The sequence below is a fragment of the Crinia signifera genome, chromosome 1 (genome assembly GCF_055691185.1).
Source record: "Crinia signifera chromosome 1, ASM5569118v1, whole genome shotgun sequence".
Lineage (NCBI taxonomy): Eukaryota > Metazoa > Chordata > Amphibia > Anura > Myobatrachidae > Crinia > Crinia signifera.
In genome coordinates, this window is record NC_139217.1 from 205,232,759 (window position 1) to 205,241,248 (window position 8,490).

An 8,490-nucleotide genomic window follows, 5' to 3' on the forward strand; every position below is an offset into this window, starting at 1 on the left:
ACCCTCCCCTTTGCCACCCACAACAGAGTACAGGAAGAGAAGGCAGCAAAATAGGGAAGAATGCCTCAAGAGGAAGTATGGAGGTGAGGTTGTAGAGGTTCCACAGCAACCACCTGAATTAAGTACAACAAGGATCCTCACAGGCATCCTTGATTTTTTGATAGGCAGACTTGGTGGTGCCCCCCTAGATTCTGGCGCCCTAGGCAGCTGCCTGAAGCTGCCTAGTGGTAGAGCCGGCCCTGGCAATATGTATGCGCTATATAAGAAACAGTTATTAAATAATAAAATAATGGTGGCCCTAGCACATCAGCAGGGACAAGCACCCCATGCACTCACTACCAAGAAGATCCAGTAGAAGCCAAAGGGAGGAAACACAGCTTTCCAAACCAGCAAGCACCAGAGGCAAAGGGCCGAAAAAATTAAGTCCGCCTAGGCGTCCCCTAAAAGTTAGAAAAATATTTGATAAAATTCTTGTGTTGGCTGCATATGTTTGCAATTAATAAAATAAACTATTAATTTCTTACTATGGAACAAAAATAAGTGTAATGACGTTTGTCTGTATAATTTCTGTTTATGCTACATTATTGTGTTGTCATGATAATGATGTTTCCCAATGAACAGTAGAGGTATGTGCCAGTATGTTATTATATCCCATCATCCTATATGACATACAAACCAAGCTTATGGGAATCCCCATGAAAACGTTGGGCGTTCCCATGGGTACGTGGAAGGGCACAGGATGTCAGCTGCCTGCCCCATCTTCATCCAAGAGCTTGCAAATAAAAATCAGTTCAGCACGTGAGCGTCCTGTTACAGGTTCTAGCTCTTGTTTAATGAGGTCATACAGACGGGGAATGTTGGTATGATCAAGCCAGAACATCTGCATGACCTCATAATCCGGCATTGCGTGTATGTTACAACACACATTATATAAACGAGGCCTCTGCAGCCTCTATGGTACCTGTACAACCTGCTGATCATGTTCAGTTTTGTGACCCTGGCATCTTTTTCTACGCTACTGCCAGTGCTCAGGTAAGTAACAGCCCAAAATGCCATCATCTCATCCATGTGAAAAGCAGCCATGGTTTGGCTTTTATAAGGCAAGTGAGAAGCTTGGCCCTCACAATTTCTGTTGTAAGCTTAGTATCATTAGACTCCAATGCAACCACCAGGAAACTGAATTCTTGTCGCCATCGCCACTTCCTCGTCGTCACCCTGTGCCCCCACAGACTTCAACTGCTGAGCTATTGACAATATTGCATCAATATAATCGTTCATGTATTTACAGGCACTTAACTTTGTACTAAATAGGATGGGTCTCAAGCTTATCCTCATCCGACCTCTGTCCTCATACGCCATTTGCAGGGCTGGCCACATATCCTTTGCTGACACTTTCCCACTGATAATGGATTAGACGTGTTGTTCCATGGCCAAACCTATGTACCGATGTCCACCTCATCAGGGTTTGGATCTGTTTCTGGGACAATTGTGACTTTCCACAACTTTTCCCGCCTAAGCTACATCTTCATGGTGAATTTCCACGTTGTGTAATTCTCTGAAACTTTCAGTTCTGCAAAGTTCATATTCTGCCCTATACTGTGCATCCTCTTTGTGTTTTGATAAAATGTATTTTTAATTAATCTGCTGCACTTTTATTTCTGTGCGCCTTTCAAACTCACGGTCCTGAGCCGATATCCCTTATTATGCAGATAGTTTCGTTTGATCGCAACCCCAAGTTTTTAATTGTGTATTGTTATTTTTATAAGTACCGACTGTACTTTTTTCGGATTTTTACACTGACATGTCAACGAGGGAAGGAGTGTTGGGTCTGATGACCCCATAAAGATACCTTTATAGGATTGAAATCGCATTGTGTTGTGTAAGTGGGGTACATCCCCGTCCATATCCTTTTGTACTTGTAATCACAGTACTCAAGACCCTTGTTGAAGGTACACCTGGCTTGGGGAATAGATACCTTTATGTGAGGTTTCCACATCCATCCCATGTGAGTCTCGGTACGACACCTGTACACTTTCAAATAAACCTTTATAAGTGGAATGCACTCATTTGGTGTGAGCAAAGATTAAGAAAGGGTAGGGATTGTCACAGGTGTGGTGCACCAAAAAAGAAATTAATTTTAGACTCATAAAAAATACCTTTTAATTGGTTCATTTAAAACTGCGAAATATACAAACTTGACATAAAACATTAAACGGTGAATACAGTGATTTAAAAGGTGCACGTGCGGTTTAACACGCTATACCTCCTATTTAATTGGTCACTTCTCCTATTATTACCTCTTATTTAATTTCCTTAAACCGTCTCTGATGGCTCCAGAGGCCTGTATTACAGGGAACGGCGGGTGGGGTTATTGAGGTATTGATATGGGGTGATCCTTATATGTGTGCCTGTCCGTGTCTGTCAATTGACTGAGTAGAGTGGTGCCTCTTGGAGATATGCCAGTGTTATATTGAATAAAGTATAGGATAAAAGGAAAGAATTATCATATTATTGAAGTTTGGAATTGATCCAATTTCTAAATCTCCCGGTGTGTATGTTCTTCTTGCGTGTGGATTTGTGGGACAAGAGTAAGTGCACCTCTAGGATTGGTGTGGGGAAGTAATGCCCCTACAGGGTCCCTCTTCACATAAATTTCCAGTTAAGTTGGTTATTGCACTATCTCGTTCATACATAAATATCAAGGTGGTCTGCACATTCAGACCGGAGGAGTTTAATATCCCTGTCGGGTCTCCTCTCACATAGGAGACTGGTAGGATTTACTTATACACATAGGTTGGTGAATTTCAGTGCCGTAACTATCCTTATATATCTACACACTGACCGATTAATTGGTCTTATGAGATTGATACAATGTTAGAGGGGTATAATGTCCCAGCCGGGTCCCCTCTTATAGATAGATTCGGCTTGTTTTTAGTGTGAATACGTCCTATATGGTCTTATTATTGAGGGGGGGGGGAAAGGAATATCCCAAAGGGTCCCCTCTTTATTCGTTTAGGTACGTGCGTATCAGTTAGAGCACTATATCACTAGTATTGTCCCCTTTATTTATTCAAAGTACTCCTTTATACACACTGAGATTTAGATACATAGTTTATACAATTTATCCACTTATTTGCTGCTGTTTATTTTTTTATTTTTTGTGACAGTTAATGCACATAGTATTTTTCACATACACACTATACAATAAATTGGTGCTGTTTTATTAGTATATTGGTCAGTACTGGGCTGCTCAGATCGGCAGTACGGTAGTATGATATTTAGCAGTAGGCTTCAAGATAGCGCTCAGGTTATTAAGAGTATAGGCTTCCACCCAGTTTTAATTTCTGACCGTGTGCAGGTACACACTGTGCAATTAATTGGTGCTTGTACAGTCGATTATCCAAGCGTTTCTGGACTAATCAGATCGCTGGTTAATTAGTGTAATACTCGGTAATCAGCTCCAGAGTGACGCAGGAGATAATGAATGTATACACTGTCACTCAGTTTAGGTCGCTGAATACAGATTGTTCCTACTGTCATAAGTATAGTGGCGCAGCAGATCCGATAATTACTGTGGGTACTACACGGAGTCCCACGGGCACCACATACAGTAAAATAACAACATTAGAGTCCTGATAAGGACTGATATTAACGGACACGGAATTTTGTAAGTAAGAGTCCTAAAAAGGACTATAATCAGGCACAGAAGGAGGTAGGCGTGTGAAGCGACCGCACGGCTGTGTGGCCGGCGTACGCTTCGCAGATCTTCCTCCTACATTCTAAATGATAAAGTCTTGTGCGATTGTACCCCCAAAAAACCCTATCTCATTTGGTGTGAGTAGGGTACACTATCCTTGTTTATAACAAACCACATCTCTATCAGGTGGTAGTCACATACGCCAATAGAATTATAAGAACGTACTACACTATATCCGTTTTTTTCTCTCTTTCATATACACCAAACACGAAGGAATAAAAAGAACAAAAAGAAGAAATGACCAACTGGATAAGAGTTGAGATGATTATAAAAAATACCCACGGACTTATATGTATACATGTATTAGGTTGTGAGCGCAGCGTTCGACAGGTGCAACACTTTTTGTATTTTTGGATATTCATGCCAAAGGTTGGGTGACCTTTATTCCCCTGTACTCATTGCTGCTCCAGTGTGCACCCAAAGGATTATTGTGCCTTGTTTTTTATCTGGGCCCAAAACCTGTTGGCAGTGTTTGATAGTGCTATTAATTCACAGTACAATACTTAACCAAAGTGCTGATTTATTTAGCATACAAAGATAACAGCTTAAAAACAGGGAAGATGTTCAGCAGTAACACACAGATGACAGGCTAATACAGTACTTGTGCAGCAGCTGTAGTAAATCGTCTGGCAGGTTAAATGAGTTGAAGTCTCTCACACTGCGAGAGGCCAAAGGCTGCATGTCCGTGCAGTCTGACTCTCCCTGGAAGAACCACACGACAGAGTCCATTCTGTCCCACTCGGGCAGTGTGACACTTACACAGGAACTGTGTCATCAGATACCTCCTCCAGCAGAAGCTGGCACTAGGGGAAGATCATGCGCACTGACTCTAATGCATACAGTCAACACAGGCTACTGAAGAACGCTCTAATCTACAACAGTATTGAGGAAATCTTAGCAGAAATATATACTAAACAAATATGCTAAAACATATTAATTTAAACATAGTTTACTCAGTAAACCTCTAAAATACAGCTTTATAAATAGCACTTTATTAAATAAAGTGAATAGGATAGATAATACGCATTAGTAAATTGTGAGTAAGCCAGAGTAGTGCTGTGCTATTGACTCTTGCACCAGGCACCCCTGGGCTATGGGTTATTGCAATTCTTATCAATCGAATACAGTTTGCTACAGGACATACAGTAAGTATACACCTTCAAGGATTATCTGCTAAATTATTAGGTGTGCTATAAAGCTACGCGTACTCACTAGTTTGTATCCCATCCATATGGATCAAACTGGGATTCTGCACTGCAGTTGTTAAACCTAATATCTAGATATACAGAATCTTATTATTTTTTTTTTCAATATTTTTTTATTAAAGCACCATGGATAAAACATACAATAAAGAATCACTTTCAATGGTAATCAAGATTGTCAACATGTGTCATATAAGGCATAGACTTAAGATATCATAGTATAACAACAGTCAAAGTTGGAATTCTTATAGCTTCCATGATTGAACAAGTGTATTAGGTATATAGACAGTATTCCTGTGTGGTCGCCACTCCAAACCTAAGACATTATAACCGGTTGGTCCTGTGTTGCCATCTTGATTAAATACCAAGTGGTATTTTTGAGGCTGTTGTGTATTTGGTGTCGTGTGGGAAGTGCAAGGGAATGTATGTATGTATGAGTCCCATAACGTGAAGAATTTTTCAACCCTCTTTCCCTTGTCTATTATGGCTTCTACCTAGTCCATCCTAAATATGAAATTCAATTTGGATTAGTGGTAGTGGTATTTGTGGTGGGGAACTGTCACTTCAATCCTGCAATATAGTTTTTTTTTTCCAGCTGCACTTAGGGCCAATAATAGTTTTTACTTTCTCTGGTCATCCTCAAGACATGATCAAATACCCCCAGAATCACCCACTCTGGGGTAAAGGGTACATCATTTATGAGTTTTGTCTCAGCATATTTTCTGACAAGATGCCAGAAATATTGCACAATGGGGCAACTCCAAAGGCAATGATATAAATCCACTTCGGACTGACAACACTTTGGTGATAGGTAGGATTCCGACATCCCCAGCTGGAATAGTTTGAGAGGTGACAGGTAAGCATAGTGAAATGTATTAAGAAATAATACAGTGTACATGCTAGAGGACAAGGCCCCACGAGAAAATCGAAGGGCTCTGTCCAAATCCAACACTGACAGAGCTGGAAAATGCAACAACCAATTGGACATGCCACCCTTCAATTTAGAATAATCCAGTATTTTCCTCAGAATATTGTAATGTATGGAGATGGCTTTAGCCGTAGGAACATGGTAAGACAGAAGTGTGTCCAATGTATTACTCCAATCGCTGTCAGAGAAATGTGAGAAAATAATATGATTAATATAATATAGAAACGTGTTTGTGGGATATGGGCTAATCATAGCAAAGTTCATAGACAGCTCTGAAAATGTCAGAAGATGTTTGCCATCAATAGAGACCATTGACCGAATTGTGTCAACCCCTAACCCCCTCCACAGTGTGAAGGGGTGAGCAGCCATGCCATCCAGGAACCCCAGGTTTTTGAATAAGGGTAGGTATAAAGAATGGTGGTGATTCAAACTTGGGTTCTGGTTTCTTTTATGTCATCTTGTACGTCTTGATCATATTGGTGTAGAAAGCGCATGAGGTCAATATGTGGAATAAAGTTTTGGTCTAAGGATTCTTTTATGATTCCAGTATCTTAACTGACGTAATATGGCTGCCTGCTTGTATATTGCTACCTCAATACCGCCATTTGATTTTGGTTGGATCAGTTTATTCATGGCAATATGGGGCATTTACCATTCCAGATAAATCTACAGAGTATCATGTTTATTAATTTGGTATCTGCCTTTGTTAATAATAGGGGGAGCGTTTGCAGTGGATAAAGCAGTCTAGGTATAGCTACCATTTTTAATAAATTTCCTCTCCCCAAGTAGGACAAGGGAAGATTCTCACAACCCTTCACATCTTTTGTTAGGGTAGAGATAGCCTCCTTTATATTTAGGGTATAAAGACGTTCAATGGTACGGGAACTTTGATTCCGAAGTAGGAAATATAGTTCATATTCCATGTTATGGAAAATTGAGTCATCCAGTTAAAAGGGATAGTTGTGTGGTTGAGTATCATTGCATTAGATTTGTCTAGGTTGATACGAAAACCTGAAATGAAACCAAATTGGTTTATTTTAAGTATAAGATGGAGGGAGTGTTCGGGATCGGATAAATACAGCAGGATATCATCAGTGAATGCTGAGAGTTTTATTTCTTGCCTACCTATCTCAACACCCTGGAACACAGACCAATTTTGTAAGGTGCACAGGAGGGGATCTAAGCCAGATTAAACAAGAGGTGAGATAAAGGGCAGCCTTGTCGCGTACCCTTCTCAAGATAGAAGCAAAGGCCAATAACTCCATTATCAGCAGATGCTGAAGGTCTGTTGTATATGTAATGTACAAAATCTATAAAAGTAGTGTCAAATCCTCGTTTTTCAAGGCTTAAAAGCATAGCGTTTTTGGGACCGGGTTGGCTGGATGAAACCACAGCAGCAAATGCCGATCTTATTGCCTTAACAGCATGGCGACCCTGGACAAAACCCATTTAAGAGTCTGCCAAAAGGTCCGGGAGAATGGTTTGAAGCCTTGTTGCCATAATTTTTTGCTCTGAATTAGGAAAGTAAAGTAGGGTCCCTTTCAGGCTTTGGTAAAAGTGTGATGTAGGCCTCATTAAAGAGGGAGGCAAAGGTTCCCCTTTCATGAATTGCACAAAAGAGTTCTAGCAGGGTTGCCGCTAAATGTGTTTGGAGTAGGCGATAGTAGTCACCAGATAAGCCGCCCGGACCCGGGGTCTTAACATGGGGTAAGTGGGAGATTGCAAAATTGATTTTATCTATTGTGACCTGTCCCATTCATCTATCTCTTTGGTCCTAAGTCAGTGGGGGCAAAGCTTTGTTAGTAAAAAAATTGTTTTAGGTGTGTTCACTCACTGGGGATGAGCTAAATAAGGACACAAAGTAGTCCTGAAATTGCTCAGCAATATCCTGGGACTTAGTAAAGATCCTACCAGTAGTAGGGTGTTTTAATGAGGTTATGACATCCCCTTCAGCCTGCTACATGCCCCACCCATAATAGAGCACATGTGGGTGGGTCAAAGGAATCCGATTTTGCGATTTGTGCTAAATCACATCATTGTAGCCCTGCCCCGGACTCCAGTGCTTGTTTTCTCTGCAAAGTAGAGCTGCAAGTGGAGCCATGATGATACGACCATACCCCCAGACAGCCCACCTGTGTTCCAGCCACACCCACTATGCTCCAAAGGAGGGGACAGCCAAGTCAGTAAGTATGCTTTTATGTTACATGTTTAGATTCTTTTTATGATGATGATTATATTTTTCAAGAAAATGTGCGTTTTAAATAATTGTACCAAGTTACAGAATCCCTGTCCCTACTTTTCTCATATCTATACTATCTATAATAGTATCAAAGGTAAACTGAGTTGCTAAATAAATAAATTCCCTTAACAATTACTATTTTTTCAGTATTCTGGGGGTGTCTCAGTTCTCATTATTATAAATATAAAAAAAAATAATAACTAAAACATATATTAAATGTACACAGACTATGACATCAGATATAGGTTTGTATTAACATGTGTAGGATATGAGGGAGAGCTGTGTTGAAAATGTAACAATATTTTTATTTGAAATTGCCAAATACAGTTTGCAAATTGCTTTTGATTGCCAACTGGAAGTAAGA